Raw genomic sequence first — 10088 nt, forward strand, 5'->3', positions numbered from 1 at the left:
GTTACCGTTAAATATCAAATAATATTATTTAGCTCATTCACGTAAGAGACTAGACGTATAAGATTTCATGGGATTTAGTGATTAGGAGTGACAGATTGTTTGGTAAACGTATAGCATGTTCTATATGTTATAGTTATTTGAATGACTCTTACCATAATATGTTATGTTAACATACCAGGCACGTTCTCAGTTGGTTATTTATGCGTCATATAACATACACTTATTCAGCCTGTTGTTCACTATTCTTTATTTATTTTAAATTGCCTTTCAAATGTCTATTCTTGGTGTTGGGTTTTATCAAATAAATTTCTCAATTTTTTCCCCTTCTTTATTATGCATTTTCGGCCGGTGCGACTTATACTCCGGAGCGACTTATAGTCCGAAAAATACGGTACTACCACCATCATGCTTGACGGTAGGAATGGGGTTCCTGGGATTAAAGGCCTCACCTTTTCTCCTCTTGGGTACATGACGATGGCTTCTGTTTTGTTTGATCATCCGCTTTACTGCCGTGTTACACACCCCGTTTGGAAATAATTAAGGTATGTATATAATCATTTACAAAATCTTTCTGTGTAAACAACTCATTTCACAACGTATATATATATATATATATATATATATATATATATATATATATATATATATATATATATATATATATATATATATATATATATATATATGTGGCGTATAGTCCGGTGCAGCTAATAAATTAAAAAAAATATTTTCTACTAAAATTTAGTGGGTGCGGTTTATATCCTGATGCGCTCTATCGTCCGGAAAATACGGTACTAACAGCATGTATATAAAACGTTAATGGAGGCTTTTGGATGTTTTTAGAGCCCTGTATAGGCGGAATAGAGCGATTCCCATTGGCTCCATTGTTAGCTGACTTTTGCTAGCGTGTTTTTACGAAATAGAATGCATACAAAAATAAAAGAGTATGTGTGCTTGCCTCACATAAGGATTTTGAATGATTCCCCCCAAAAAGTGCAGTTCCCCTATAAAATAAAAGTATAGTTAGGGGTAATAAGTAACACAAATATCCATCCATCCATCCATTTTCTACCGCTTGTCCCTCTCGGAGCCGCGAGGGGTGCTGTAAACAATAAATATATCTGAAGGATTTAAATGACAGTTTTTTCCTGCTAAAGTCTCATTTTAGCAAGTAGTAAAACACATATGTAAAAACTACAGCAGTTGAGCTCCTCATTATGCTCCAAACATCCAAGCTGAACATACTTTGATCATCATTGCGTGCAAAACTGCACTTGGCTCGCAACAATAGGAGTGTGTGTTTAGCGCCTAATAGTGCCATTACAATAAATTACTATAAAAGCCATATCCTTCTGAAATTGGAACCCACTATTTCTGCTCTCGCAATTATAGCCTCCTTCAGGAGGGGACGTATTTATGCACAGCAGTTAGCGATGCATTGATTTAATATGTTTCTAATCAGGACATACAGCTTGAGGGCCCGAAATGTTAATTTTACATGCTGCTTACAAAGTAGCCTTTGATTTTCTGTCAGCGCAGTAATTACAGTGTTTTGCCACTAGATAGAGGGAGCGCTTTGTCTCCTCTAATTATGAGATAATCATTGCTGCAGTGCCAACAGTTGTCCTCACCTTTTAATGGTAATATTGTTTTTTACTTCTACTTTTTGCAGCTTTCCAAGGCACACTGTGACATTGTTAAGGCGGCGTGCATGTTCGTGTGAATATACTGTACGTGTGTGTGTGTACACTACAGTGTGGGTGTTGTTAATTACTGGAGTAAAAGGTTGAATTTCAGCCAGGCCCCACTGTGATGGTGCAGTGCTGGGTAGAGGCGGAAAGAGACTGCAAAATTGTTTTGACCATCTGGGGACGGAGGGGAAGCAAAAAATGGGGGACGGCGGGACACGGGACCTCAATAGGTGGCCAGAGCCTTAGGGTGCGCAGGCCCCATATGGAAGGCAACACTTTGCCTTGCGCTTTATTGCACACCTTGCTGTTTTAATCATTGGCAAGCCTGTTCACAGAGCCTAGAGCAGCACCGCTTGTTTGTCTGACTTCCACTTTTCCTGCTCTATCAAAGCGTCTCTCGGCTCGCTCTTTCAGAGCAAGAAGTGCCTTGACAACATTTGCATATGTGTGAGTTAAATGGCATTGGGCTTGGTATCATTCGGGCCTCTAATTGCCACTCTCTGTAATTACCCAAGTAGTGTTGGTGCACGTTGAGGGCCAGCATTCACATTTTCTTTGGATATCTAATTGAGCGTTCCGGGAAAATGAAAGGGATTATGCAATGTTGTAATTATTGTTAATTATTATTATTGTTTTTTTGCTGAGACATTGTGTATTTCTTGATTAATTAAAAACACTCAGAGGCCACAAAACATGCTACAGTAGACTGACTACTACACTATAAGCAGAAAACGAACCGAACTCAAGAAAACTTTCAGAATGCCCCCTGCCCATAAAAAACGAAAGGATAATCATATTTTTTTTTGTTTCCAATAGTTATATAATTAACTACATTGAATTTAATGTGCGGCATCTTTTTGCACTCACCATTTTAGAAATAACTATAATAGGTATTTATTCATTTAGACATTAATATAAAGTTGATCATTTTATTTGAAAATGATATGCAGACATTTTTTTTAACATATTCATTTATTTGTATGAAAATAAACATTGTAATTATTATTTTATAGTATTGTTATTATTGTTATTATTATTATTATGTATTATCTAAGTATTTTATTTGCAAAATAATGAACAGAAATTATTTTATGTATTCATGTATTTAATTATATGAAATCAATTTTATTTGCAAAATAATACGCAGACAAGTATTTTATTTAACATTTAAAATTGTATTTATTCATATATAATTCATTATTATTTAATTTGCCAAATAATATGGAGAAATCCATCCATCCTTCCATTTTTAACCGAGATGCATAAATGTATTTTATTATATTTATTTATTATTTTATCTGTTCATTAATTGATATAAAATGTATCATTATTTTATTCGCAAAATAATATACAGGTAAGTATTGTATTACATTTTTTGAATTCTATGTATATATTAAAATAAAATTAATAATTATTTTAGTGCAAAATAATACTCAGACACGTACTTTATTTTTTAAATTTCATTTATTTATCTATTTATTTAAAACCAATAGTAATTGTATTTGCTAAATAATACATATATTTATTTATTTATTTATGCATTCATCCATTTATTTGTAACATGTCCTGTTCAGCCACTCAAGGAAATCAATGAATTAATCTATGTATTTTATTTGAATGGTTGGCCCGGAAAAGCATAGGTTGTATTAAAGGTTTTATAAAAAAAAATACTTAAAGGCTTTAATTTTTTGCCACCCCCTGCCTGAAAACAAATGTTAACTACCAAAACTTACGTGGGCGAAGTAACGAGTGAGGCAGGGCGACGTCTCAGAATGACCAAGAGGCGGGAGTCAACAGGCAGTGAAACGAGGATACTGCAACGAGGATACTACCAGCAAGGAAAGAGGATCCAGAAACGGAAGAATCTAATAAAACAAAAACACAAACTTTTTTTCCAAATTCAGTCATAAACAAAAGAAAAGATCACACAAAACAAAAAAATGTAACATTGGTGTCACATTGGTTGTTAAAGTTGGGCACTTGCAATCACTACCAGCAGTTGCAAAAATAAAACCAAGACTATCTTCCAATTTTTTCATATCAATGTAAAAAATACAATTAAGATTTTTTTTTATCTAACGAAGGCCTTTCATTGTATGTAGTTATAAATCCGATGTGTCTGATGCGAATGCTCAGGTCATGTTTGTCACCAAAAGGTTTGTAAATCGAGGTTCCGCTGTCAGTCGTCAAACAGTGCCAGCATCTTCGCGTGCGTGGCCTCTCTGCTTGCAGACTTACTTCATAATGCATTAGAATCATAATGTTAGAAATGCCTGTCAATATGATGTAGTAAGTGCTGCATAATTCGACAACTTTATTTTATTAACTAAAGTGATGAATTACAAAAAATAGCGCATTATTTAATTATTTAAGTTTATTAGTTTGTTTTTACGATTTGTTTCGACTGCACATGCTCCTTTATCTCAACCATGGATGGTTACCTGAGAGGCGGCGTGTGCTGTTAAAAAGGTAATTGATCAGGTCAATGTATAGTCAGTGCAAAGATGAGTGAATAGACTGGGACTGGTGTACTTTCTTCATAAGCCCAAACTTGACTCTAGATACCAAGTTTTGAATAAATAAATCATGTTAAACATTTTTAAAATGTTCCTGGATGACAATCTGACAATAAAATTGCATTAGTGTTCAAATATTGGGGTCTTTTTAGCGAAATAAAATAGGGATCAATCAAAATTCAAGTGTGATTAAACCAGATTAAAAATAAAAATAAAATTGTTTCCGACTTATTTCAAAATGGATATTAATCTGTTTGCAGCTAACTGATGTGCAGCAGTATTCATACTGCCACATTCTCATGTCAACTTATTCAAAAAAGTCATTAAACAATTTTTCCTCTCAAATTTCAACCATAATGATCACAGGGAAAAATAAATCTATGTATGTATTTAGTTATAAAAATATGTATGTTATTATTTAATTTCTTTTATATACATGTATGTGTGTGTGTATATATATATATATATATATATATATATATATATATATATATATATATATATATATATATATATATATATATATATAAATGTGTGTGCGTGTGTGTGTGTAAATATATATATATATATATATATATATATATATATATATATATATATATATATATATATATATATATATATATATATATATATATATATATTCCAAATGTTTGCTTATGTACAGTCGGAAGGGGATTCGTATGGCCCCATTCGTTGCAGTTTACCTGACACGTGAAACGTGACGATTTGGGGGCGGATGCACTTTACACTTTAGTCGCTAGATGGCAGTAGAGTGTTGAAAATTTTAAAATGTGTTTTGTGGCAATTCCAACTTTGGCTATAGCGGTAGTTGCTACGTAGAGTGGCGCTTACCATCATTTTCAGCAGACTGCATTGCAAAATGATTAACCTCCCACCTTCCTCTCACGTGTTTTTTTATGTTTAGTAAGTTCGCAATGATTTAAAAGTTTTTTAATTTTTATGTTGTCCAAATTTGGTGTTGTGTGTAGAATTTTGAGTAAAGAATAAATTATATTTTGGAATAAGGCTAAGAAAATGTGGAAACATCAGATGCAATAAGATGCAAAAATTGAATCAGACTTTTAAGCTGCACTGTTTCTTCTCTCCATATCAGCTGTTTCAAATCTGTTTGTGTGCGCGTTGGTTCGGCCTTCGCTATCACCGCGATGGCAAACTGTGATCACTTAGTAATTAAATTTAGCAGAGTGCTGCTGATAGCCAAATTATTCAGCCACTCCCCATTACTGTCTTGGGAGGGTACCTTAGAATGCTTAACGCAGCAATTAACAACTTCATTAAGTGCCACGGCCATTGTGGCACTTCTGGAGCCATGCAACGAGGGCCATATTGATGGCGGGGAATTGCCAGTTGGCCCCCAATTGATTGCCCAATTGATCGGCTCGGATAGGCATTCGTCAATGACCCAGGAAAAGACGAGTGTGTTGTGTTTCTTCTACGTCGACATGCTGCGCTGTGACACACTGATAATGACCTGCCAAACTGGTTGTGTGGCCTCTCTGAATCCCCCTGGGTGTGACACACACACACAGACACACACACACTCACACACACACACACACACACACACCACACACACTTGTCAATCACTCAATTGCCCCTTGTTTCACACGTGCTGACACACGCGCACACGCGCACACACACACACACACACACACACACACACACACACACACACACACACACACACACACACACACACACACACACACACACACACACACACACACACACACACTCTACGCGACACTATGCTGGATGTCCTGCAACATATGCCATCAGTTTTTTGTGAACAAGTTTGCAATCCAGCAATATATATATATTTAAATATAATGACACAAGAAAACAAAAAACAATTAGAAAATAGCAGCAAGGATGGAAAACATATTTATGTATTTATTTTTGGAAAAACTATCCATCTGTTAAATCATTAACTGGAAAACATTTAAAAGTGTACAAGTCAAATTTCTGTTTTTTTCCCAACTTCAAATCTGATGATACACATATTAGACTACTCAAAATGTGTGACGCCCCATTTTAGGCAATTTTATTTCATTTTTAGACAATGTTCCTAAGCAGAACTGAAAGTAACAGGAGTGGGTTTTTAGCACAGAATAAGGTAATACATGACATATAGCCACAAGGTGTTTATGCTTATAGCATGTTGATACCAAGCACAATACAGTGATTCAACAAAAATATATATTTAAAATAAACTAATTGCATTGAATAAATAATTAGGGTAACAGGACTTTGCTGAGATTTTAACCAACTCCACAAATGTTGAAAATATAGAAAAATAATTGAGTTTACTTTTCTGGCGTTTCGGAATTTTCCACATTTTTCCGAGGGGTTAACAGGACTGAGTGAAAACCCAGGAACATGACTTAAGTGTGAATTTGAACTCAATTGTAATTATACAACCAAATAAGTCGAAAATATAAACATTTTGACATGATGATTCTTTTCTACATTTAAAACACTTCCTTGTGGTCTACATAACATGTAATGGTGGTTTTGTGAAAATGTGCATGGGTTTTGTTTTACAGACCTATTTTCAAGCCACTTTTTTGCTCCCTATTAAAACAGTTTGTTTTGAGAGGCGGAGTTGTTAGATGCAAATGCACCTCCTCACCACGCCCCCTCAAGCTGAGTGAGCATTCACCTCTACCCGTCAGTGTTATTTTGTAGTTTTTTTTTTACTTTCTTGCTTTTATTGTGCACTGTGGACATCGGTGACCGCCACCAGCCATCTGTTTGAGTTACTTTCACCCCAACACAACATCACAGATCATATAGCGAGATCAGTGGCTCACCGTGTTTTGTTGTAGGCAACAAGGAAAGGAGGTGATGATGCGGGTGGGCGAAAGCGAGGAAGGAAGACCGACTGACGTACAGGTCTGGAACTGAACCGTATTTTCCGCACTATTAGCCGCACCTAAAAACCACAAATTTACTCAAAAGCTGACAGTGCGGCTTTTAACCCGGTGCGCTTTATATATGGATTAATATTACGATTCATTTTCATAAAGTTTCGATCTCGCAACTTCGGTAAACAGCCGCCATCTTTTTTCCCGGTAGAACAGGAAGCGCTTCTTCTTCTACGCAAGCAACCGCCAAGGTAAGCACCCGCCCCCATAGAACAGGAAGCGCTTCTTCTTCTACTGTAAGCAACCACCCGCCCGCGTAGAAGAAGAAAAAGCGCGCGGATATACCGTACGTTTCATTTCCTTTGTGTGTTTACATCTGTAAAGACCACAAAATGGCTCCTACTAAGCGTCAGGGATCCGGTTCATGAAAAGACGCAATCTCTCCATCCGCACACGGATTACTATTTCACAGCAACTGATATTCCTGTGAAACGCACTGTGGATACAACGGGAGCACGTACGGTGAATATTCGCACCACAGGGAATGAGAAGTCATCCTTCACTGTGGTTCTAGCTTGCCATGCTAATGGCCAGAAACTTCCACCCATGGTGATATTCAAAAGGAAGACCTTGCCAAAAGAGACCTTTCCAACCGGCGTCATCATAAAAGCTAACTCGAAGGGATGGATGAAGAAAAGATGAGCGAGTGGTTAAGGTAAGTTTAAGTTTACGCGAAGAGGCCGGGTGGCTTTTTTCACGCAGCTCTGTCCATGTTGATATACGTATGTTTGTGATTTCACATTTGCGTACATTTTGGGAGTGAACAGAGTTGTTAGAACGCTGTTTTTTAATATATTATTAAAGTTTGACTGACCTATCTGACTGTTTTTTTGACATTCCTTTAGCGCAGTTAGATGCGGCTTACAACACCGGGCGGCTTATAGGTGGACAAAGTTTTGAAATATGCCGTTCATTGAAGGCGCGGCTTTTAACCCAGGGCGCCTTATGGTGCGGAAAATACGGTATACACGCTGGCTAAGGTTAAACTTCTACCGAGTCTTAACCTTCTAATATTAGATCCTGGACATAAACATATGTATATTTACAATAAAAGGCTTTTCTATTCTATATCATGTAAATAACTCCGCTGCACGGCTGCTTCGAGTTGTAAACAATAGAAGTTAAAGGCTATAAGCTACGCTATGAGCTACATTAAGAATGTAATAAGAGGTTAAATTACTTACTAGTTCATTGCCAAACTCAATAGGCACTGATCCTATTAAAAGTTGTTTTATATGAAAATCATTCTTTATTTGGTATTGTCTTACAGTAAAAGGCTAGGCTAGCTATAAAACAAATCGATCCAACATTGCTAATGTGTCATTCACACATTTCAAACCTATTGTTTTTACTTACCATTTCATTGTCTCCTCCATTGCAATAAATGGTTGGCAACAAGCCATTACTTTGTGAAAGTTTGTGGGTGAAGCAAGACTCATCTTGTCACACACTCGAAGCGACTTTTTCCAAGTTGAAGGCACATTGCTGCGAAACAAAAAAGTTAGCCAGGCATTTCTTACTTCTTCCGATGAGACTGGAGGTTTGTGTTGGGTAATAGAACCAATAACAGCACTTTCCTTTTTCAAGTCAAATCTTGGGCATTTTGTCATCTAAGCTACAGATGCGCGCACACAAACTAAAAATGGTGGACATTTATACCACATATGGACGTCACCAATTGTGCACATTCCAAACCGATCGTTTGGAGGAAGTAATCAGGAAAACAAAATTGTTGTATAAATATTTCCTCAATGCCTCCATGCTTTCATTTTAAATTTCCGAGACATATGCAGATCCCAAATGCACAACAGCAGGTACCAATAGATAAAAATAAAAAAAAGTTGAATTTGCATTATAGTGACCCTTTCAATAGGTCATTTTACTGTATGCAAAACCCCACTTTTATATGTGCCTATTGGCACCTGTGTTTGTGTATTTGGGATCCCCATAAGTGCTAAACATTTCAGTTCAAACCATAGAGGCATTGAGAAGATATTTATACAACAATTATGCCCTTTTTCCAAAAAGTCATTTGAAATTTGCCATTTTTTTTCGTGGGTTATAATTTGTTACGTCAGCGTTTATTTCCATGGTAAAAGCTACTCTGCAGATGCTTGCAGAAGTCCACCATGTTTATTTTTCGTAGTATGTTTGTAGTCCAAACAAAAACATGTCCATAACCTAAAATGGTGTGTTATTGTTTGTATAAACCAGCACAGGTCACTACACTAACCTCCAGCCTAATCTAAAGAAGTAAGAAGGGCCTGCCTAATTTTTGTGTTATGTGACAATGTAAACATACAGAAGGATTTACCCCAAAACGACATTTAGTCCCAGAGACAGGTCCTGTGATTTATGGCAACGTTAGATACAATAAAACGGTGTGTCCAATTAAATTATATTGACAAATAGGGGTGGACAAAAAAATCTACTCACATTCGAATTGCGATTATTGAATCAATTCATGATTTTCAAAAATCTGTTAAAACAAATACGATAAAAGAATAAATAAAAAAAAAGACGTTTTTAGGCCTTCTCCATGCAACCGAAAGGAGCTTTCCCAACCTGCAACCTGTTTTGAAAAATGTTCATCATAGTAATTATACCAAATCATACAATGCAAGAATCGGTTTAAACCGAAAATCACGTTGAATCAAGAATCAATTCTGAATCAAATCGTCACCTCAGGAATCAGAATCGGATCAAATCGTGAGGTGCTTAAAGATTCCCACTCCTATTGTCAAATGCTAACAATACAATGCTGACAATCACATGTGTGTACAGCTGTATATTTTTTATGATGAAAGGCCATTTCTAGAACTGTTTTTCAAAATAAAGCATAGACATTTTTTTTTATGATATTTGAGATGTTTTTCAAACTAATTATGGCCAATAGTGCATAAATGATAGGGGTGCACACAAAAAAATCG

Source organism: Nerophis lumbriciformis, linkage group LG15 (genome assembly GCF_033978685.3).
Source record: "Nerophis lumbriciformis linkage group LG15, RoL_Nlum_v2.1, whole genome shotgun sequence".
Lineage (NCBI taxonomy): Eukaryota > Metazoa > Chordata > Actinopteri > Syngnathiformes > Syngnathidae > Nerophis > Nerophis lumbriciformis.